At 48.1% G+C, this 24,267-nt stretch overlaps 2 long non-coding RNA genes across 3 annotated transcripts in view; both read left to right on the plus strand.

Annotated features, from left to right (window-relative positions):
• Positions 1-392: 392 nt before the first annotated feature.
• On the plus strand, positions 393-15,960 carry LOC113843379 (uncharacterized). The gene is made up of 3 exons (XR_005264224.2): positions 393-2,772; positions 10,295-10,392; positions 11,520-15,960. It is a non-coding gene; the product is annotated as an uncharacterized lncRNA (long non-coding RNA).
• Positions 15,961-22,248: 6,288 nt separating this feature from the next.
• LOC110352013 (uncharacterized) overlaps positions 22,249-24,267 on the plus strand; it is a 55,363-nt gene continuing 53,344 nt past the window's right edge. Inside the window, exon 1 of one of the 2 annotated variants that reach the window (XR_011808163.1) lies at positions 22,249-24,029. This is a non-coding gene — a long non-coding RNA (uncharacterized lncRNA). The remainder of the gene's footprint in view (positions 24,030-24,267) is intronic. The other variant, XR_002400325.4, reaches the window with a different exon arrangement.

Below are 24,267 nucleotides of genomic sequence, written 5' to 3' on the forward strand. Positions count from 1 at the left end.
TGAAACTCCTGGCTGCTTGCATCTGTGCCTCAAGCTGGCACCATCCTTGCTGGGGTTAGTGTCTGCCAAAGGGGGCTGGTGTGATGCCACGAGGTGTCCGCGTGGGAAAGGACCCGTGGCAGAGGGAAAGAGCCGGTTTCACCTGCAGCTGCAGCATTTGGCCCTGGAAGCGTGGATGGGACGGCTCCTCCTGTGCTCAGGGGCAGGGAGCAGGGCTGCGGGTGCTGGTGAGCCGGGGTGGGGTGTGGGTGATGCCAGAGAGGAGCAGCACGGCTCTGTGTTGGGCTGTGGGATGGGGCTGCACTTGGGGTGCACCTGGGGGGGCTTTGTCCTTTGCTGCCAAAGGGCAGCTGCAGAGGGTTTTGGAGGGGTGGGCATGGGGAATGGCCAAGAAAACAGCCACCACAACAAAACTATCAGGTCCTGGTTCTGGTAAAGCTCAGCAGATAGGTCGTGAAATCCGCTGCTGGCAGTGGTGCTTACCCTAGTCATTGGGTATAGTGCTATCAGAGGGCAGATCCAGAGCAGCCTGGGGAGGCAGGGAGAGGTTGTGCAAGAAAAAGCTCTGGCCAGCATGACTCAACGCTCATTAGCAGTGGCACACCTACAAGAAGCCCATTAAAAGTGAAAGAAAATCAAGCACCTAATTTCTCCTCTCTGCTGTAGACCATCTATTTTACCACATCCACATCTCAGTGTCTGAACTGTTGGGCGAATGCCACGATGGCAGCGGAGAGAATTGTTGTGGATCATAATTCCCTGGTTCTTGGAGCTGCACAGCATTTTTTGAGAATTAGTCCCTGTCCTGAAGAGCTTCCAGCATCACTGGAAGCAAGTCACTACAATGGAGTGCAAATGGCCAGAGGAAAGGGAGATGGGAGAACAAAGTACCAGAGATAATTCCTTACCCCATCACCTTAAGCCCTTTAAATTCCCTTCTAGCTTATGCCTGGGTGCCCCAGCTCTGCCCATGGTCCCCACCAGCCCAGATTTCTGTATTTGTCAGTGACACAGTCCAAAGCTCAGCTGTCACTTCTCTTCCAGTGCTTTGGACTCCACTTTCTTCAGAGCCATCCACCCTGATGACTGCAGCCTCCTACAAAGGCTGGAGTAGCAGAAGGACTGTGTTGCCCCATGTTCTGTGGTGTCTGTAGCACAGGTGCAGAGGACGTCAGCTTCTGGGGTGAAGCTGTACTCTCTGAACAGTATCCAGCTGCCAACTTTCCCTTGCCTGCTGGGTAATTTCTTGGACATGCCCTTGAAGCACTAAGCTAGAGGGAGAGGGCTTCTGTGTGTCTTGGTATAAATGCCTTGACCTGGGCGTGCAGTGAGCAGAAAGGATGGCTGCAGTGCTCTCATTTACACTGCTGTCCCTTGCTGGTACATCACTGGGAAAACAGCCTCATTTTCCTGCTTCCACTGAAGAAGAAAAAAGTGGATTTACCTTGAAGTGCCTAGTATGCAGATCTAATACTGGCCATGGAGGAAAACTCTCCCCAGTCACATCTCTGGTAGTACTTTACAAAGAGAGAGATAAATCCAGTCATCCCTAGGGTATGCGTGTACTGCATTCCAGAGGTGGAACCGGAGCTTGGTAAACACACTCTAATGAGATTGGGTGTTAGGCTGAGTTTTAACCTAGATTTCTACTTGCTGGCATGGGTACCAGGGGCAGTGTGCCACCAGGGTGCCGGACTGCAGACCCCTCCTAGGCCAAGCCCAGCTCTCTGCTGCCACCCGTACTCTGCCACTGGTGCCCAGCAAGTTTAAAGCTGGCTCAGGGATGCCTTCCCAAGACATCCCATGGCCTTAGACCACTGTTTTTGTATGCTCTGTCACTGCCAAACTCCCACCACATCCTCCAGCCCAGTCACCGTGAGAGCTTCCCTTCTGCCCTGCTGCTCTCCATGTGCGTCTGAGCTCTTGGGCTTGCTGGTTTGGACCAAGGTGAGAAGCCTTTTGGCACCTTGGAAAAGGGGCTGCTCTGTGAAGGCAGGGGCTCTGGGAGGCATGTGTGTGCTGTGATGGGGCTGGGTGGTCCCAGTCCCCTGCACCAAAGGTCAGGATGACTTTGCTGGTCTAGAAAGTTGGCTGCTGCAGAATATGCAGGTCATCCTGCCCCATCCTTCCCCCCTGCTCCTCCTGTTCCTCCCTCTTGGTGCCTACAGCAAGACTTTAGGAGGGGTCTTCCCTCTCAGAAACACCGTACTCAGCTCTCTGTCTTTTATCTGATTCAGATTAGGTTTCTTTCTGCTTTTCTCTTCTCTCTTTCAACACACAGAAGAGTGATACCCCCACAGGAGAAGGACCGGACACGCTCCAAATGATGTCAGATTTGATTTATTATTGTTTAATATCATGTTGCTTACTGTTGCTGTTGCATGGAATTAGCTCAGTTTGGGAAAGATTGCTCTCCTTTGGACAGGACAGATGGTCTGTAAATTATTATTTTTTTTTTCTTGTCTTGCTAGATATCCAAAGCAGGCTGTTCTTTCATTGGGGCTTTACTTAGGCAATATCTTCTGTTGGCAGAAATGGTGAGGGAGAAAGTGGGAATGTGGGGGAGAGCAAGCGGATTGCTCTGGTTGATTACTGTGGTTGAGGTTTCTCTCTTTGTCTCCTCATCTCCCCTCTGCAGAGCCTCCTTCCTCTCCTGCCATCCCTGCAGAGACCCTGTCTCAGAGGAGCTTCCCAGTGGTCTCACTCAGTTGTGTCTGGGATGGGGCCAGTGCCAGACAGTGCAGAGAAGAGGGGCAAGAAATATGGCTGCAGGTAATTATGAGATAAACTGCTCAGATGTGTAGTTCTTAATCCCCGTCAGTCAGGGCTGGTCTGTATCCTGGAGCCAAAGGGCTTCGATCTCCTACATTGTTATTCTATCTTGTGTAGCTCTGGATGTTCTTTCTTATCCATTGAAACATCTGATCCTTTCGTGCTTCCTGCAAAGCTCTTGGCCTCCCTGATGACAATGATTTCCATCTGTGCTCTCCCTCAGATCATTTCCAGGCTCCTTTTGGTGAGCGTGTGGGTTTGCTGGGATCTGAGCTCCTGTTTTGTGAATGAGCTCAAGGGCTTGCTGGGGCGACTGTGTGAGCTCTTGCTGCTGAGCAAGCTCCACAAAGCAGAGTCCCATCCTGCAGTTGGCAGGGCTCCATGGGGCCTGGTCAATGTGGACGGGCCCTCTCGTGCTTCTTGCCAGGATCACAAGCCAAGCTTTTTGGGCTCTTCAGAGTGAGAAGACTCCACGCAGGAGCAAAGGGAGGGAAGACACCCAGAACCCACATGCTTGAGCCACCTCCAGTGTCAATTTTAGCAGGGCTGCTACCTGACACACACTTTATTTCTTGTATATCCACTGGGCAGATGGAGAACACTGCATTTGTTACCACCACTACTTTTAGTATCCAGCTCTCAAACGCATAGACCTATATCGTCTTGAAATGTTCCCTTATTTTGTTTGGCCTGACTCCTAGAGGACATAACTGTGGGTTTCCGAATATTTAAGGCCAATGTGTTATTTATAAGCCATGTCGGAAACATCCTGAGCATGTGGATTTTTACTGAGTAGAGTCTGGGTTTGGTATGTCCACACACCTCGGGTTTGCCATTCTGCAATGCTTTCTGTGGTGATTGCATTTGAGGTTAGCAATGTCTGTAGCTGCGCCAGTCTCATGACATTCTCTTCTTAACATCTTCAAATCCACTGGAAAACAGCAATGAAATAAGAAGACGGGTAGCAAAGGACTGAGGGAGAACTTGTGTGGTTTCGGATCCTTTGCAGCACCCTTGTTTAAACTCCTAGCAGCCATCACACCCCTTGTCTCCGCTCTCTGCTGGCCCCCTCACAGAGGTCTCACCCTTTTCTTCTGAGATGGTGACCGCTGGGCCTGGCACAGCACCCACACCTGCACCCACCTCCTGGGGAGGAGCAAGTGATGGAGAAGCGAGCCTCCTCCTTCAGTACTGCTCCATCCACGCACCCCTTCATTCTGTCTGCCCATCGTGTCCCTCCTCAGCAGCTTCTCCCCTGGGATTTACAACCCCAGTGCAGGCCAAGGGCCTGGCAATGAGCTGAGAGCCAGCCAGGTTTCTGGGGCCTGGCATTTTCCTTCTCCTGCAGGAGCAATTAGGCTGCCCCGAGGCCGCCTTCAGCAGGCTGATGTTATCTCCACCGTGACGCAGACGAGCAGCCCTAAGCCCCTGTAACAGCCATGCCAGGGTCACTCTCTCCCTGCTGCCTGTGTGCTCCTACCTGCGAGATAGGCTGGCTTCCAGGGCTCTTCCAGCTATCTCCAGCCAGCGAGCAAAGCCTTTCCTTTCACAGCACCAAAGCCTGAGAAAAACCCTTTGCCCTGTGCTTGAGGTGAGTCCTGAAGGCTGTGTGAAGGGGAGAAGCACCTGTAAAAGCAATGCTTTGCTTTGCATACTCCAGACATGGAGCTGCTCTACCAGGGGAGAGACTTGGAGTTATCCAGGGGAGAGACTTGGCTTCCTCACCAAGCCACAGAAGGTCTCCATGTTTGCTGCCCCTTAACTGAGACGAGATAAAAGCCTGCGTCAGGGGCGTCTGCTCCTGCTGACACCATCGTATCCAGCAGGCCTGCTCTGCTTGAGCGTTAATTGTGTCTAGAAGTGCTCCCCGCTGCTCTGTGTCACTGCTGAGGGAGAGGCGATCTCTACCCTGGAAAGCTTTTACCTAATTAGACCAGACAGATAGGCAGGGAGACTGAGAGGAGGAAATGACACTTTGTTTGCCCAGGGCCACATGCCAGATGAGTTGCAGCAGTAGGATGTGAAGCCAGGCCTGGCGGTGCTTATGCCACAGGTCCATATTTCCTCCAAGGCACGGCTGCAGCACAACGTGGTGGTGGACACATCCCGGGCCCATCATAGACATCCAGCTCACCATTCCCTTCACCACAGGGATGCAGGAGGGCATGTTCCTTGGAGAAAAGCCTGGTCTGGCTGGGGATGAGGGTGGGAGGATGTGGAGATGAGCAGTGGCTGGCCAGCAGCCCCCTGAGAGCAGATGCAGGTTTGGGACACTGCTAGTAGCTGGGAAAATGAAGGGTATGAGGCTCTGGAGCCGTAAGCAGGCACATGTTGGGGTTGACACTGGTAATATGGTTGGGCCTGGGCACTGTTGGGGTGAACACTGGTCCATATGCTGTGGGACACTTCTGTGTACAATCCGTGATTTGACATTGGCCAATTCTCTACCCTTTGTCATCCAGTTTTGCTACAGAGATAAGGGAGTTGACAGGAAAAGCAAAGAGACTGGGCCAGGCTAAGGCCCTTCTTGCTGAGCAGCTCTATTCTGCTACCCATGATTATTTGGGGTACATCAAGATCTTTAGTTTTACATCCTGGCAGAACATTTTATATCTTATGATGATTGCAAGTTCTTTAAACACCAAGCCAAGGTCTTGCAACGGAGGGGAAGGACAAGGGTGAAAGAAAAAGGCCCTGAACTGTGAGACAGAGTAGAAGAAAGAGCCTCATTTCAGCTGTTTCAGCAGACCGAGTTTTCTTCAGATACCAAGAACCATTTAGGAGCTGCTTGCTGCTCCCCAGAGCCCTGAAGCATGAACTGGAGAAGAGGTGAATTAGGAATGTTGTGCTTCCACAGAGCTGGGAGGACCATGGCTGCTGGGCTTCAGGTTCAGCCTGGTCTGCAAACCATTTCAGCACATGCCTGCTCACACATTAATTCCCACAGAATTACATTAGCAGGACTCTTTTTGTCCCATTCAGCTACTTCTGATGTTGGGGGTCACTTGGTGTTGTGCTCTCTGGCTTTTTTTGGTCGAAGAAAGTTATCTGGGACGAGCAGCGAGGTGCTTCACCTTTCTCCCTGATCAGAGGAGCCAGCCCCACGCAATTAAGCAGCTTAGCTCAAGGCAACAGAAGCCATTATTGCTGGGCTCCTCCGCTCTGCTTGAACTCTGTTATCCATGCTAAAAATGTTAGAGAAAGAAAACATTTCCTTCTCTCCCCGGCGTCTCCCTGGCGCTGGCTGAGTGGCAGGTGCATATCTGAGATACCTGTATGCGCGTCTATCTGATCACCCTTTCTCCCCACTTCAGGCTGTTTAATTTGAGGTGGGGAGGTAGCTGGTCTCATGGCAGAGCAAGAACACCTGGCCAGGTGTGACTCAGCCCTCCTTGGGGGAAACTTCTCTGGTTTGGCAACCTTCCTACCTCTTGGGGAGAGAACTCAGCTGCTGCCATGCAAAACTCCCCACCTGCCCCTTAGGAAACAGCAGGGGTAGAGAAGAATCCCAGTGCTTCCCTCCTTCCTGCCTCCAAGTGCCTTGGTGCTTCTCCATTTTCCTCCTCTGCTGGGCCTGAGACAGAGATTGAATGCTGGGGGAAGGAATATAAAACACCCTACTTTAGGTTAAAAGCAGTCCCTTGGCTTTTATACTGTAGGTGAAGAGCTTGAGCTTGGCTTTTTCTGCAGGGTTGGGATGTTTTTTCAGATAGGCATACATGTTGCAAAAATTATTCTCTTCTGGTTATGAATGTTCATGCTGCATGCAGTCCTGCTCCACCTTATCTGGGCAGAAATGTGTAATACTAGAAGAAAAATCCACATGTACTTCTATGCTCATACATAGATACATCTTCAGTGCATGAAACTGCACCTCATACCTACCCCTGAACACAACTGGTGCTTGAGGGAAGGGTGTATTCACTTCTGCCCAAACCCCCAGACTGTCTGTTCCTTCATGGCTGGTCCCCGTTATTTCCTATCTACTTACCCGTGTGTCACTAAGCCTTGCCCTGTTACTCAGACATGTTTCCTAGTCATAGTTCATTGTGGGTTTTCACATTCAGGTACTATTATCACCCTTTCATGCATTAATAAAGACAACTAAAGGCCTGTTTTTACAAAAATGCTCCTTCCAGAGAAGATTCCTTTAATCCACCTTCCACTTTGCTGGTTAAAAAGTTCCCTAAGCCTGTTGGCACAATGTATTAGAGAACTGGCCTGGTTGCTTCCAGTCCAACAACCTAAAAAGGTGTCCCGAGCTCACTGGATGAGAAGTGGACACTCCCATAGCACTTCAAACACCAGTTTTGCTACTGGCTGTGAGGCGGCCCTGCTGTGGATGCTGGTTCATATCATAGCGGCTGGAACATGTGCTGCGTAGGAAAACAGAGCAGCAGAGCTCAGGAGTCAGGGCACGGAGGGCAGAGTCCAAACCTGAGCAGGAAGGAGTAGGGAGATTTGTGCGGGTGAACCTAATCCAGTTTGTGCTGGATGCTGGAGCACACAACCTCTGACAGCACAGACTACTCTGGACACACTGAACTGTGCAGGGAGTCCTTTCTCTTTCGTTTGGGAGACACAGGTTTCATCACTCTGACTGGGAGAAGCTCAGAATGAACTGGTTTGGTTCCAAAGTGGACAGCCATGCAGGATTAGGTAGGAATATGAGCATTTATCTTTACGAAAGATGTCTGATTAAAATTGCAGGTCTCAGGACTATTTCCTTGAGGAGATTGCACAGGATTTAGGAATGAAGCTGCAGATGCCTGCTGCATATAAGCAACAGAGTTTACTGTCAAATGGGCAAAGCTCCTCTGTGCAGGGAGGAGAGTTTTTTAATGGGCTAGATAACCATCTGCAGGAGGGAAGGACCATTGCAAGCCTTCCCTCCTCCTGCCTTACACGTGAGGGCACCTCAAGCTGCTTTCTCTGGCTATGAAACCCGGTGAGCTAAATAAACCACCTGCATTGTATGTGTAAGAGGAATGAGGAAAGAATGAGTCCCAGGGGGCAGATGTTAGTCAGGCTGCCTTGGGCACTACTAGGAGGTCTCGAGATCCCACTGTGATATGGTCATGCAAGGGATTAACTCTGAGTTTGCACTATTGTGGGCTGGGGGCCATGTCTGCTTGTGTGGAGTCTGACGTTTGGGTAGGAGTCACCAAAGTGTCAGAACTGGGAGAACTGCGTGGTCCTAGAAAGTGACACATGGACCTTTAGGGAAAAGAGGGCCTCTGCTTGTGAAGCGGTGTTAGGAGACAGCTTCATTTTTCAGCCTAGCAGGTGGCACGTCACACTGGGACAGGCAATGATGGACACATTTCTGAAGCTGCTTGTCCCCATGTTCCTGCAGACACAAATATTCCCCCCAATGCTTTTGCAACATAGAGAGGAAAGTGACTTCATGACATTCCTTTTCTGACTGTTTCTCTGGCGTGTGCTTTCTAAACATAGATCTAAAAATCAGAAAGCACCAGGAGAATTATGGGTTTCTACACCCTATTGTGCTTTATAATAATTATAATTATTGTAAATACGGCCCAGACACTGTAATTTTCTGCTCTCCATTGGGTCTTTCTTTTTCATTTTCTTCTTCTTTTTATGACTGTTTTCTAAGAAAGTTTTCATATGTCACCTTATAGATGGGAAATGGCAGAGTCAGCTCTTAAAATAAAAGGAGAGGAGTGGCTTGGGGGGGATGGAGAGGGATGAGAAGGGAGTGAAGAGAGAGAAATGTCATATAGTCTGTGGTGAGGGCACCAGTGGGGACAATCAGGAGACCTGGTTCTGTACCTAATCTAATGCCAACCTGCTATGTGATTATAGACTCCGTCTTCGTACCTATTTTTGGTTGTGGGGGCCTTCTCTTTTCTCTTCCATCGCTTGGCTCAGCAGCTCTCTGATCTTAAGTTTAGAGGTGCTGAGCACTTTTCAGGTGTCATGTCTGGTTGAAGTTATTGTGAGAAGACAGGGTATAGATACTTGAAGAGGTGGAAGTTAGTCTATACAACATTGTTTAGGTACAGTCCTGTTTACACTATGGATGGATGTCTGCCATGGTACAGCTTCTGGTTCTATAACCTTTGAGCTCCCAGAGCATTGATGTGGCTGAGATGTGTCTTCCTGAGCAGGCAACTTGGTTTCATTCTTGTGGAAACTAAGATGTGGGTAGAGTGGAGAGTGAAACCAGAGGAAACCAGAATGTGGCCAGGATATGGACTTAGGGAAAGTGCAAAATACTCCTACACCTCAAAGAACAGGCACAGCTAATTTCACATGGATCTTTGCTGAGGAGTGTTGAGGAAAAGAAAAGTGCAGTAAACAGGATTAGGGGAGACAAAAAAAGACTAAATATCTGGATAACCTGAAGTCAGGCAAGAGTTGACTTTGACTTCAGACTGAACTTTAAGAAAAAAAAAAACAGAAAAAAAATGGATAAAAAAGGTAGGAGGAGGTGAGATTAAACCTGGTAAAAGTCAGTACATGGGGGATATAATCTGATGGACAGGAGAAAAAAAATCACAAAAATATTGATGTGATGTAGAGAATAGTAAAGCAAAAAACAGGCAAAGGTGAAGTCACCTGGAATGAGAATCACCATTTTAAAATAAGGAACTGATCTGAAACCTCTTCATTAGAAACTTAGCAGAGATTTGGATTGAACTGTAAATATTTTATCCAAGTTTTTTTTCCAGGCAGGATAGCTGAACAGACTCCCACTGAGAATTTAGGCTTCTTCCTGTCCTCAAGAGTCCTTACTGGAGACTTCCAAAGCAAACCGAAATGAGCTGCTCTTCACCAAAGAATAAGGAGATAAAACTTGATTTTTTATCTTTTTAAAGCAAATGGAGGAGTCTTTGTGGGTTACTTTATAGAAACAGTGTTGGGTTTACAGTGTGGACTAGGGGCTTGAGAGGTACTTTTCTGCCAACGAATAGAGTTGCAGTTTAACAGTTGCATCTGGTGATGGGAGTCAGGTTTTGACTTCTAGTTCCAGGTGTGGGAAATTGACCAGAGTCTGGAAGTGAAAAGTGGGCTGGTAGAGTTTAGAGTTTAATTCCTGCCTTTCCTGCTGACCTAGAGCAACTTACTGAATCTCTCTCTTAGTACAGCAACACCAATTAATTGCCTCACAGAGGATTTCCCTGATGCCTAAGTCGCTGTTTGCAAAGTGCACAGAAATCTGCTGGTGAAAGGTGGTTTAGAGGAACAATGATTTACCTTATGGAGCAAGAACTTCTTACAAGAAGGTTTGTGTAGTTGCCTCAGGCCATCCATAAATAAACTTCTATTGCAGGCAACGCAATAGGCTGAGCAGAACACTATGCATTAAAGGAACAGTTGCTGTAGTATTTGGAAATAAGTCAAATCCTCTACTATCTGCATTTCTTACAAATACCACAAATTCTTTAGGTTTGTGCCTCCACCATTCCAAGCTGTTGCTTTGACTTGCTAATAGAAATCTGTAGTAAAAAAAACAACAACCTGTGCTTCTTTTATTTATGGTTCTAACATTCAGATGTTACCTCATGCCCAGCGAGACAGTGAGGACATGGAGTCTGCTGGATTCCAGGAGGAAGGGTCTGCAGGAATTCTGGAGGGGAAACTGCCAACCAGGTATTTATGGAAAGGGGGTGATCTGGTTGAATTCGAGAACATACTAAAAACTTGATGCTTATTTGGTGTCAGTTGACAGTTTCATTTAATTAATTGGAGCTATTCTGATTTATAGCTACTGAGGATTTGGCCAAGTCTATATAAACAGCTCTAATCATACCCCTCTAAAGGCAGCAAGAATTATTACCAAGAGATAAATCTAGGTGAGGTATAGGTCCTTGCCGGTTATCTTCCAAACTCTGCTCTTGCCACTGCAAAGAGTGCATGGAGCTTCCATGATCCAGGTTCAGCGAGCTCACTTTCCACCCATCTCAGCCTTGCTGATCAAACTTCTTCATCCTGTGCTGTGTTGCTGAACACAGTTAAAAACAAACAGCAAACATAAAGAGATGAGCTGCCCCACAAGCAATTGCACAAGGTGCGGGCCAAGATATGGAGAAAGCTTTATGTGGCAAATTCTACTTTGGTCCATGGACAAAATATGAAGTAGAGTGATGTTCAAAATGGTCATAATTAATGCTTGTTTGCTCTCTTAACTGTGTGCACCATATGCTTCCCTTGCCTAGCTGTAGCTGTTGAGTCCTGGTATGGATTTTCAAAGTAAGGGAAGGAGGAGAACTAGTGTTTTGTCACAGGTGCCAGGCAGGGTCAGACAAGAGAAAGTAAAAGTGTTTTTTTTTGAGCAAGTAACCACTAGCAATGGTGGGGGACCACCTAGCCTTGCAACTCAACTCTTGAGTTTGGCTGACTTTCTGAGACAGATGCTTTATCTTGCTCAGCAATCTCAAAGACTTGAGGAAGAGATGGCTGGCAGAAGTGTTACAGTTGGTAGTAAGCAGATATTAAGCAGGAAGCTGGAATAAAATTGCCCGAGGATTTCCGTAGGCATGAAGTTTTAAGGATCTGACTACTCAGGCAGCAACCAATGATTGTGGCCTCACCTCACATCACCTTTCCTGCAGACCTGCTCGTGGTGTAGGAGCAGCGCTCAGCAGCTGTTTCACCACTAGCAGCAGATGGAGGTTGGCTAAGACATAACAGTTACCCACCGCACTTAGGTGCAAGGTTGCCAGAGGGCTGCAAGGCACCTTCTGCTCTTCTCTGGACCCTGAGTATTGGTTTTGCAGGACTCAACATTGACCCCCAGCTCCAGGGGGATGTGTTGCTTGGAGGACACAAAGAGGGGAGAGCATGAGGAGCACCAGGGTAAGCAGCCAGCAGTTTAATTTCAGTGTAGGTAAGTACAAGGTAATGGAACATGAAAGACCAATTTAAACTACTTATGTAACAGGACAGACCTAAATTAATTATTTCTTGCTCAGGAAAACATCAAGGTCTTTTTCAGGCTCCTTGAGCAAAAGCACTCACAATAGCTAGCTAGTACTGAAAAGGTTGTATGATAATGCCTTTCTGTGAATCAGAATTCTGTCTATATTTGAAATGGTGTGCTCAGATTTTGTCACTTTTCTATTCAGAAATAGAAGGTACCTAAAGATAGATGATGCAAATTATTAGGAGACCTAGAAAGGTTTCACAAAGAAAAGATTAGGAGCATTAATTTGGTAAGAGAGATGTGATATAGGAATGAAAAGAAGAATGACAGGGAGAAGGCACATGAGACCCTGTTATTTATCTTTTATTAAAATACCAGAATGTGAAAGAAAAAGCTTATGGCTTACAATATTGCATGTGAAATACTAACAAAGAAACACACTGTTTTACACAGTATGCAACCTGTGGAATTCATTGTTCGAAAATACTACTGAGGCCAAGAGCTTTGGAAGATATTACTCTCACATTTTCCATACAGGAGCAATAAAAATATCATCCACCCCTACACCAGCTGGGATAAAAACCTACAAGGGTTATAAATCTTCATATTTCATGACAATAATTGCTGTGAGCTAGACTAGGAAGACTATTGCATAACTGTCCACCGCGAGGGTTTTCTACCTCCCATGAAGCACGTGGTGCCGGCTGCTGGCAGAGACGGGCTGCTTGGAGAGGCACGTCTGTTTTCCCTTTCCATCCCTCCCCTCCACAAACACATCCTTTAATCTGGAACAGATCCTTCAGCTGTCCTGAAGGGGACCTTTGGAGCAGTGGAGCATCACGCAGGACAGACCACCATCCTGGGCTCTCCTGGCAGCTCAGGGCTGTATGTGGTGTGCCTGGCATTATTCTGGTGAGCTGGGTGCAATGAGACGTGCCTTTGGCCTTGGGAGATGTGAAAGCGGGTAGCCCTTTATCAGGCTCTCTGCAGGGGCAAACTCCATGGGTACGAGTCAGCAGCAGGGAAGGTGCCCGTCTGATGCAGACGTCGGCATTCCCCTTGAGACTGAGATTTTCTGGTGAATCACTGCTGTTCTGAGAGGCTGTGATCAGAGAGCATCAGGCAGTTCCCTGAGGCAGACGGTGCACAGCCTGTGAGTTGGTTTGGAGAGGAGGACCGAAAGTCTGGATTTGGCCTAAAATTTGGTACGGAGAAGGTGTGGAGAACCAAAGGCTCTGGTGCTTGAAGTCTGCACTGGAATAAGAGGGAAGAAACCTGGGGTCTCTGGAAACACTGCATCAGAATCTGAACCCGAAGGGAAGAGATGTTGTCTCCTTGCCAAAAGATGCATTATTGCTATTCATGTGCAGTGTGGTTAGGTGCCAGCCAAGAATGGGACTCCACTGCTCTAGGCAGTGTTCATACAGAGTAGAAGATACAAATCTAACAGATGTGGCTATTTCAGTGTCTAGAAGCGATGAGGAGTGGGGGAAGCACCAAGGCTGTGGATAGTCCTAACATGCTGAGAAATGGGGCCAATGATGTAGGCTCTCCTTAGTCCTTGCCTGCTGTTTTTCAGGGAGACACCCTCAACTTTTCCAAAGGAAGAGAAATTCTCAAAGGTATTCACAAGCCAAATCAATTATTTTTGCAATTTTCATGCAAAGTGGAATTTCCAACAGTCTCCAGTTTGGGATTTTGAGTTACACCTTTAGTATTTCATTTACATTCCAGAATTTCAAAGCACCAGTCAGAAATCCTAGTTCATGCCCTTTCTGTGTTTTATCATGATTACTGGCTGTTTTAGAATAAAGTGTAGTGCGTAATATGGCAAGAGATTTGAAGCGTTCCATTCTTTTATTTATAAATGCAATTAGGAGCAGCTGTTATATAGTACTAATTAAAAAATCTTATCTTTCTTTACAGATCAAAGTGACTTTTATTTGTTTTGTAACAAAACAGTCTGACAAAAAGTCAAACACAAAAAGTGTTAAACTGCTTCATTACAAAACAAACAGGAGACACTTTGATCTGTGAAAAAAAGATAAGGTTTTTAATTAGTACTAAATAACAGCTGTCCATCATGATTTAAGAAAGGAAATAAAACTCCAATATTTCAAGTCTTTTATATAGTGATGTGCATGTTGAGGTGCTGCCATGTAGTAAAAGAGAAGTACAATAAAAATTGGGATACAATTTTGAATTTTATAAGTTCATGAAAATGTATTTCTCAACACAAAACAAAGAAGACGCCCATACTGACATATTTTGCCAGGGGAAATTTCCATTGACATCAATATCTTGTTATTTAAAACGATGCATTTAATCAAAACATCTTTTAGAAGGAAAAGCTATGTTTAAAAACATTCCAGCCAGCATTGCCTGCAGACACGGGTTTCAGCCGTGGCCCTGCTGGGTGGGGTATGAAGGTAAGTAACAACATCGGGCAGAAGCAGCTTCACCACCATGATTGATGGCATGTCTGCAGTGGGGTGGGATGCAGCTGTCCAAGCATGTGTCACCTGCTAACCCCCTCGTAGTAATTCTGGACTTTCTGCCCGGACCTTGCCACCCCTCTTCACTTGCAAAGGGTCAAGCAGTGGTCTAAGCCACGGTGTTCAATTTGCTCTTCCCTTCCACCTTGCTGTTAACAGCCAGCAAATTTCCTACAGGATCCCCATTGAAAGGGTCCTCATAACAGCGTCCTGTGATCTCAGGGGCAAGCAAACATCAGCCTCAGTCCAATTCTTGGACGTCAGCTCTGCCCCTTGTTCCCGGATCATTGAGAGCTGCTGGGTTATGCTGCTTGCTTTTCACAGCCTCCTGTTTATCTCACCTTTGGTCCTGCTCCGTGTTTACAGTTAAAGCTGTTCATTCAAGTGCCATATACTTTGTCAGGATTTGCTGAGGGAGCAAAGTTCCTCAGGCAGAAGACAAGAGCAGGGGAAAAACAGCCTGTGGCTGCTACACTTGTCTGTTGCTTGCTTCAGGGAGGTTGCTCAAGACAGGCTGGCAGCTAATATGTACAGAAAAGATAGCAGTAGCAGTACGTCGGCAAAATTTGGAGGCCTCCGAGACTCTCTTTTGTTCTTGCTTCTCAGAGATTTCTCGGTGTCTTTATGATGACGATGCAGCAATTGAAGATTTTACTTCCAGTATTTTATCAGGAATGTCTTTTTATGGTTGCACTAAATTCTTAAATAAAGATGGGGTGACTGCTTCTGCTGCCTCACCCCAGCACTTCACATTTACAGTCTCACATGTTTGTGTTCTAGCTATGGTAGATAAAATGATATAAATAAATAAAAAGTAACAGAGAGAACGCATCTCTTTTACTTGGACCAAATCACACACTTTGGAAAAAAAGACAAACTTTCAGGCACCCAAAAGAAGATCTCTCCTCAGTCACTTACGTCCCATGGTAATATAAAATATTAAGACTCAGAGCTTTAGTTCTTCAAATACGAAAACCTTGGCAAAATGAGATTTTTGAATAAAATCCTTGGTATCTATGAAAGTCAGGCACAGACCTCCAATGCTGCGAGAATCCCTCGGTCATTGCTACAACTAAAATCCCATGAAATTATTTGGGATACGAGAAATTCAAGGCCATGAGTGAAAGGCAATAACCTGTTGCTTAAGAGGTAAATAAAGCAGCACAGAAGTGGGAACCACTGGAGGAGAATGTTAACTTAGTCAGGGCCATGAAGATATATCTGCATATTAAAGGGCGACAAAAATATTGTGTGAAAGTCGAAAACGGGTGATTGTTTATACAATTTAAACGGAACCCTTGAAATAATATTTACAGAGGCTCAGGAGAGGAGAATTGAGCCATTTATGCAGGAAACCATACTGAATAAAAGTGGAAACGGCAACAACGTTGTGCCAGGGGTCAAGACCACGCATGGGCGTAGCGTTTCCACCGCTTCCGTCAGCCTGGCGGTGACAGCGGGGAAGGGAGGTCCTGCAGGTGGATCAGGCCTCATGTTGTGTCTCAGGCCTCACGTTGTGTCTCAGGCCTCACATTGTGTCTCAGGCCACACGTTATGTCTCAGGCCTCACGTTGTGTCTCAGGCCTCACGTTGTGTCTTAGGCCTCACGTTGTGGTTGCTGTGGTGAGAGCAGCCCTCACGGAGCAAGACCCTGTGCAGGTTAAGAGCTAGCTGCCTTGGTAGGCAGCGTGGTAAAAATGTGAAGGATTAGAGCTAAGAGGCTGAGGTGAGGTGACCCAGTTTGCTGTATTTTCTAGATCTTGAACCTGAGGAATCACAGATAGGTCAACCTATCAGGTATCCTAGCAGGACAGGCCCATAAGTATAAGGTATTCCTGTCCAGAAGAGCCACTGTCATCTCATGTATGCGCAAAGGGTATTTACTACAGGGACTGACCTCCCCGGAGTCCCTGCTGTCCAGGTACATCATTTTGGTGACCCAGGGAGATCCCTTTGGGCACAGAGGGATGATGACTCCCCTTTGGGATGTTAATGTGGCTGTCAGAGCAGTTTCTGCCCCCTGAGCTGTCCCACCAGAGCTCCCTGAAACCTCCTGGGTGCTCTCACAAAGCTCTGGCCAGGCATGCTCCCCCATGCCTGAGCCCCAGCAAATTCCCAAGCCTTCAACCTCAGGTAGGCTCACCCTTCAGTGGGACTTCTAACTTCATCTTTTCTTTCATCACCCTCCTCCCCCGCAGACATTGCCTTCTCCAGGCTCATTACTCTTCAACCCCTGCTCCTTTCCAAGAGAGAGTGCAATGGTTCATCCCGCCCAAAATCCTTCGTTCCCGTATTTCCCGTACTGTTCTTTTATACCCTGAAATCACAACCTCTTTTCACACCAACCACGCCCTGCCCAGGCTCACCATGGGAGGTCAATCACCTTGCTGAGCATTAATCAAGCTTTCTTGGCAGCCTTCCCCAGGGAGGGGACCCGGTATTCTTACGTAGCCCACGTGCTCCCAGGGCTGTGCCAGTCCGGTGCAGGCATCAAGCGGCTGAGCTGCTGCTTTGGTGGCAAGCTACGTGACGTCTCCACAAAGACACTTCTTTTCCTTCCCCTCAAGATCTTCCCAAAGGTGAAATAATGCAACACATGCAGCACGGTGTTATGATGGAGTAGATGCTGGGGTTGTGGGGAGAGAGAGGGGTTGACCTCACAAGGGTCACTTTAGCCGGTTTTCCTGTTTGCTCATTAAGGGGAACATTCCTTCTTTTTGCAAGTATGTGTCAAGAGGTGAGCCAGGCTTGCTGAGCCAGCCATCACTGGTGTCTGTGAGGAGTTTGTGCATCGTACCACATACTGTTGGCTGTTCAGTTGCATACAAATGTTGGGCCTACCCTCAGATCTCAAAGAAACCCTTCTGCCCCACGCCCCAGAAAGTGCAGAGCATGCAGCAAACCTTATGCCTCTACTCCAAGACACCAGCCTGCCGTGTCTCTGGAGATGTTCTCAGTCTCCGTGCTGAGACCGAGGAGGGAGGAGAGCACAGTCATTGCTCTGAGCTCCGCCTTGGCTTGTAACTTGTGGCCCTGAAGGGTGCATGTGTATCACGTAACCACATGAGGCTATCTCCTGGCACCGTGTCCCAAGGCAGAGGGATTGTGGGCTGCATCCCATGTGTTTTACACATCTGGTGGGAGACCTGCATATGTTCTGGTAAGTGGGTCTCCCAATGGGTTCTTCAGCCGTCACTGGGAGAGTAGCACAAGTTTTCAGAGGTCAGGACCTCTTCTAGGGCACAGCAGGAACTGTGGGCACAGGACATCTGGCACCTTTTTATTTCTCCAACGCAAGGCCACCTCTAGACAAGGTTATGGGCCTTTGGCCTGAGTGGAACTTCCCACCTACTGGTTCCCCAACTTAATTGAGAATTAGTTTTCAGTCACTTCCCCTCAGCTGCCACTCTGAGAAGCTCTGGTCCATGAAAACAAAGCGCTTGCCTTGGCCCCATGCTAGAGCTGGACATGCCAAGCAGATAGCCAGTCGGCCGTTTCTTCCCATCGCTCCGGTGGGGGATCGCAGGATGCTTTGATCATGTCCCCAAAGTGAACACAGCCGGGCTGTAAATCAGTGTCCCTGCTGCTCTGGACTCTTTCCTTCACCCGGTACCACAGAGAGGAAAGACATGTTTTTCCTCTCTGTGCCAGGGTGAGCCAGGGTGAAACGTAGACCTGGCAGCTGGGCCAATAGACATCTCTGTGCCATTCACTCTTAATTTTGCAGAATTTTTCCACCCTAAAGACCCATCTCTCTCCTCTTCGAGGTGAATCATATAGGCAAGAGGCCAGGCACTTTCCTGTCTAAAGAACAACCACGTTACACTTAGATGATAAGCTGAAAAAGTGCCAAATTTCCTTTTATAGCTTCTTTATTGCTCCCTGTCTGTGTGTATAGAGTGAGGAGAGCTGTGATTTATGTGGTAACTTTAAGGCTGTCCTGTGAAGGAGCCTTAGAACTACAGAACACTCTGGGATCATTTTAAGGCAAGCAGGCAATAAAAAGTAAACAAACAATGGGTAGCTACTAAAGCATACATGCTACGTTTCCCTTCTCAAAAGGCACGAAGGCAATACACGTGCGATCAAGGACACTGAATTGGGAGGGAAACTAGAAGCAGGCTCATGAGTTCCTGATGGTTACACGACATCCAGCCCAAGCTCCATGTCGGTGATCTCTTTTCCAGTGAGCTCATGACCTCTGTGAAACACGCCACGACCCCGGAGGGGTTGCGTTCAGAAACGGGGCTCTGCAGCAGCCTTCCTCTCCAGGCAAATACCCGTCCGCTTTGAAGATGGAATTCAATATATTTCTGAAATGCAGTGCCTGCGAGAATCGGGGACCAGACTGGGTGAGCCCGGCAGCCCTTGTAATCTCACATTCCTCGGCTGGAGACAGGTAGGGGATGTGTACAACTCTTGGGCGAATCAGGTCTACAGTCTGTGTTATGCTGAACATTTCTCTCCCTCCTCTCCAGCTGTCACCCTGTATCACCCTCTTCATTTGAAGGTCCCAGGTCTCTCTTTTCGGTTCCCGAGAGTTTTTGTCCTGCAGACAAAACATTAATTAGAGGCCGTGTTGATCCTATCACACTCACTTTGTGCCCTTGCGGAGGCCAAGTTAGTGAAACAGCCTCCCTGGCTGAGCAGTCCCCAGAGGGCTGCCGAGCCCCTCTTTGCATTCCACCCGGTACAGGAAAACACTGGGACATTAAAAAGATACCCATCACCTTTGTATGTGTGTCTATGTTGCTCATGGTTCTGCCTCTGCAGTGGGTTTATCTGCAGATTCTGGTGAGCAGAGGCTGAAATTGCCATGAAATCTGCCTGCCTCACTCCAGGCTCAGTGACAAACAAGGGAAGGACCAGGACTGGCGAGCACTCGGCACTGGGGTTTGCTGGAACTTCTGGTTCTCCACGGGCTGCATGTAGGAGTTAGGATCTCTTCTGCTGGGGACCCACCATACTGACATGTTGGGTGAGGGGAGCAGTCCCCTGGGTTCTTCTTGCTGCACACATTGGCTTTTCTGGGCACTGCTGCCAGGTGTAATCCCCACTTAGGATTCTCTGAAGGATGCTTTGAGGCAACTGAGGTTGTTTTGAAGCACCAACGAGGCATTTTAGCTTGCAGTTCTCGCATGAAGAGATGCGGGAGGCATGAGTTTCAAAGCCTTTTGGGCATGTTGAAAATCTCAGTCCTTGACATTTAGATTGAGGACACAATGAAAAGGTAACAAATGAGATGTTCAAGGAAGTCAGCACTTCCTTCCAGGTAGCAGTTTCCCACAGGCAGACAGGACGTGTCTGCCACACAGAAAAAGGACAAACGCTAAAATCTGCCCATGCCCATTGGCCAGGGCTGTGTTTTGGAAGAGGCAGGAAAACCCGTCACGCTGATGCAGCTGCCCGATGACAGCAGGTGGTCAGAGCACAATAGGCAGCCCTGCAAAACCACCGGGCTGATGCCGGCACACTGCAGTCGCTGTGGACCATGGCTGAGTCCTGTGCAGGGTCCACGGACTTCCCTTGTGTTGCAGAAAATGAGCAAGGCTTTCCTTTAAGTGCTGCATTCTTCCTGGTACAAATTGCTATTGTGACCTCCAGGTGCAGGCACATCGATTATAAAACCACACAAATTAATGCCTGACCCTTCTTACAAAGTACCAGCAGAGGGAACACACAGGAAACATCCTGAGCTGTGAAAGAAGCTCAAAGTCACTCAACCAAGCAAAACCCAGGCAGAGCAGGTAGACCTAGCAGCTACACTGGAGATGGAAACTGCACTGTACCGTGCCCCCAAGTGAGCTCGTCTGAAAGTGTGGACAATTTCTAAAGCATCTTCTGGACTTGTGCCTACTCTCTTTGAACACTACGCATGTCCCTTTCTGTAGCTACTCCACGTTATGTCATCACTTGATCTCAAGGGGTTGCTAATAATTTTGGGCATGCTCTGTTCCTGAAAAGGGCCAGTGGGGCATCCCAGCTACGCCATGTGTTGCTTGGTCCAGAGACAAAGGGATGGAGCTCACAACCAGAATCCAGAAGCAAATGTGGAACCGAGTACACCGACAGACCAGCCAGTTTGCTGTAGCGGTGAAATATCACCACTTAGGTGCAAATGCCAGACTTTGCTTTTCTTTCTGCTGATGTGAAAAATACCTATTCCAGAGCCTTGTGAGAGTCCTTCCTGGTCTTGCCTAAAGAGAAATTAGAATTAGGTGTGTTCTGAAAGTTGTACCTCCTCAGGGTGAGATGTGCTCAGGACTCCTCTCTGGAGATTTTTATCCCACCCTTAACAGCATAACTTTTGAGAGCTTTCCAACAGGGCATTGGGCAATGTGGTTGCCTGAAGGCTGCAGGACAAAGGCTTCACTAAGTCCATCTGGCTGTGTGTGGGCAACTGCTCCCCTTGTGCGCAAATTCACACACCAAACACAGAACATACTGATAAGTAGAGGGAATCCCTCAAAAACTGTGTGCTTCCCAAATCCCACCCAGAGGTTTGGCTTTTCCTGAGAAGCATTTGTGATGAGCTTATTTGAGTCTTACACCTTTCAGGCTCTGAGGGTGAAGCCGTGCTAAGCTGCCTTCTTGCAGAGTGCAGATGCGAGGAGCAGAGATGCCCATGCTGGATCTTCACTTTAGGGACGTGAGCGACCTGGGTGCATTCCTCAGAGGCTGTGCACACCACTCTCCTGGCCCTACACAGTACGCAACCAGCTGCAGCTTGCTGATAGAGGGCACCCACATCACCCGGGCGCTGACTCAGGCTGATAAGCGAGGAGGATGGTCTGTCCTTCCGTCCTGGAGTGATTCTTGCTGGCAGTCGGTCTGGCAGAGGGCTGGCTGACAGCTGCAGAGCCGTACTTCCCAGGTGTGGCTTCCTGCACCACCTCCGACAGAGCAGGCTTCCCACACAAAGTCCATAGGCGTGGGCCTGGGGCTCCTCGCACCTTTTTCCGTGGTGCCACGGACACGCTGGCAAAAAGGGGGGCATGTTGCTCTGCTTATCTGCCCTCCAGTGTTGGTGGTGCTAGTGGGGTGAGGAGCCTAACTGCTGCGGATGATTTGTCAACCCCTGAATGAGGCTGGCTGCCCTGACTGACTAACGCTCGGGGATATTCCTGATGATAAAGTCATGGTGCCACATGTGATCTTGACAAACATAAGATCCGGGGCCAGGCTGTGTTAGCTGTTAGTGCATCAGGCATTTCGTCTTGGGAAATCTGTCATCGCTTGACAAGTGAGAGGTATTTGAGTTTCTAGTGACCTTACGTTTGTGTTGGAGAATGAAAAAGACATATTGAATCGCACGTGGCACGTGAGAAAACGTATCAGTGGCCTCACTGGCTCAAACCAAACATTCACCGAGGTGTTTTTGCTCCAAAATGGCCAAGTGAAGGAAGTCTTGCATGACCAGGGCAAGGCGTGGGGACTCAGGGCTGAAACAGCTGGGCAGGCTGGTGTGGAGGGCATGAGAAGCAGAAGGAGCAAGGCTGGGAAGGGATCAGAGCATGGAGGCACAAGGGGATTAATGCCCTGGCCATCGAGTGCAAGGATGCCTGAGGATGCCTGGTGTGGGTGGAGTGTGGACGAGGACTCCACACATGGCCATGTGTCTTCTTCACGGGCTGCAGCCTCTGTGAACACGCACACATCTCAGGGCACTGCCCAACCACAGGCACAGGCAGGAAAGGGTGATCTGTCAGGAGGCCAGGAACCGGGGGTAACTCAGGAGCACGCACGTTTCGTTATTGCTGGGATGGCTTGGCACAAGGAAGAAATTTATAACTGACAGCAGGTTTGCCAGGGCAGTTAAGCAGAGCAGCATAACAATAGGAAAAGGCATTTCAAATATTTGATTTTGCCTCGTAATTCCTTGCAGGCTGCTCCCAATTAACAAGGGGAATTTTGTCAAGCCTACAGTGACTTTCGATATGGTAGATAATTTCTGAGCCTTAAAGGTTTAATGTTCTCCCCCCACCTCCCTTATAAAATAAAAAAAAAAAGGCTTTTTTTTTTTTTCTTCTTTTTTAAAGTGGTACCTGTGGACAATAGAGAGCTTGAGCAAGGGAATGGTTCTTATCTCTGCTGCAGGTAGCACATAAGGGTAGGTCATGAAAAGTTAACAAGGCTAAAAGTTCCTCATGCTTTTCAAGCTACTATTTTATATAAACAATTCAATGGTAAAGTCAGTCCCGACATGATGCTTCTGATATTTTATAGAGGCAGTTACCAGGAGCAGTGCTGATCTCACAAATCCACGGTGGTTGCTGGAGCTGACTGCAGTCTGGTATGCCCTGCCACCAGGTCACGGCTGCCAGCTAGGTGGCATGCAGAGTTCCCACTCCAGTAGGGTGTTTTGATAGACTGAAGCTGTCAGCCTGATTTACAAAGGTGCTTTTGAGCGCATTCATGCGACATGGTTGTCTGTCCTAACAGAGGACTGGATGCAAAAGGGTCTTTCCACTGCTCTGCTCTGGTCTCCAATCTCCAGACTTCCAGGTGAGATTGTTGTTGCTGATTTGAGCACCCCAGCTCATCTGGGCTTGTTGTGTCTTGTAATACAGCCTTTTGGGAAACTCCTTGTATCCACATTGATATATACCTTAAAGAAATACCTGGGACCTTTCTCTGTAGAGGTCAGTACTCCCTAAACCCTAGCTACAAAGAAAACAACAATGGCAACATCTTCCACAGGTGCAGAGCCCCCAAGGGAAATCAAGCACACTTTCAGAAGATCGGTCCTATTCTCCTCTGGCAGAAGAACCCATAATCCATGCAGATGTCAATCAGGAGGACATAAAGACAAAGGTTGCTTCTCAAGGCAGCCAGGACTTCTCCTCAGGGCCCTGCAGCTAGCAGCTAGGATCTTCTTTGGAGACAAGCTCTGTGGGGAGGAGGTGGTTGGGTTAGCTGAGATGGTGAAAGTCAAAAGGCTGTTCTCCTCGCCGTTGTTGTCAATTACAGCCTCTCACTGTTGTCATTTATACACCACTGCATGTCTCCTAACTTCAGTGACACCCTGGGTCAGAATAGCCTACTGGTCAACACGGAACAACCATGTAGCTTGTGAAGGTACCGGTGGGAGTGTGTTGTGGTTTTACCAGCAAAACAGTCAGGGGTGGTGTCCCCATGTCATGGATGTTCTCCAGACACTGTGTGATCACGACAGCCCCAGGCCTCTTTGTTGAGTGGAAGGACATCCTCACCCCTGATTTATTTTCCATTTTCTGCAGGATTCTCCTAACTCATTTTCCATGATCAGGATTCTGCCCTTGCTTTTACTGAGCTGCATGAAAGGGCAGCAGATCTCCCACAGAGGAGAAGCAAGGAGGGAGTGGAACAGAGAAGTCTTCACTGATGTTTGAAATTCCCAGGATGCCAGCTCAGTCTCCTCGGGCTACAACAGAGCAAACACAAGTGCACTGCCTGAAGCATGGGATGTCACCGTCCACCTTGCAACCAGCTCATCCTCTGGACAAAGAGATGGGAAATAGAAAGGTGTGCTCAGCTCTCAGCAGCACTGTTGGCAGGCTGGAATAAACCCTGAGGAATGATTCTGGATCTCTTCCAGGGACCTGAGATTTGGGACCCATAGAGCAGAATGGGGCAAAGAGAGAGAGAGAGGGGTTGCTGGTGTAATGCCTTCAATATGTGGTAGGGGCAACAGAGCACAGGTCATCATATCAAGACGTGCCTCAGATCCATCAGGGAAGATTTCTGAAGAAAAGACTCACAGGGAGGCAGGAAGTCTGGAAAACTCTCCCTGAGGCAATGTGCTGTCTGGGTATCCACCTCAGCCTGTTGTAGGGGAGCCCTACAGCACTAATGCAGGGGCAGCACACTAACAGCTGCCAGACAACAAGGTAAGGCATGGGAAGGGAGGGGGTCATAGCTGTGTGATTCAGAGCAACGGGCTAGTCACAGGCTCCAGTGGAGAGTGTCAATTTTACAAGCTTTCTAGGTTTAGGATTTGCTTTTATGAGGGATGCATGCAACTGAAGATGCACGGCATGACAGGCATATGAACCTTTCCCCGCTAGTTATTTGCTTGTGCTATATACTGCTGTTATCCTTGACTCTTCAGCCTGTGCTACATGTTTC

This window comes from Anas platyrhynchos, chromosome 3 (assembly GCF_047663525.1).
Source record: "Anas platyrhynchos isolate ZD024472 breed Pekin duck chromosome 3, IASCAAS_PekinDuck_T2T, whole genome shotgun sequence".
NCBI classification, from domain to species: Eukaryota; Metazoa; Chordata; class Aves; order Anseriformes; family Anatidae; genus Anas; species Anas platyrhynchos.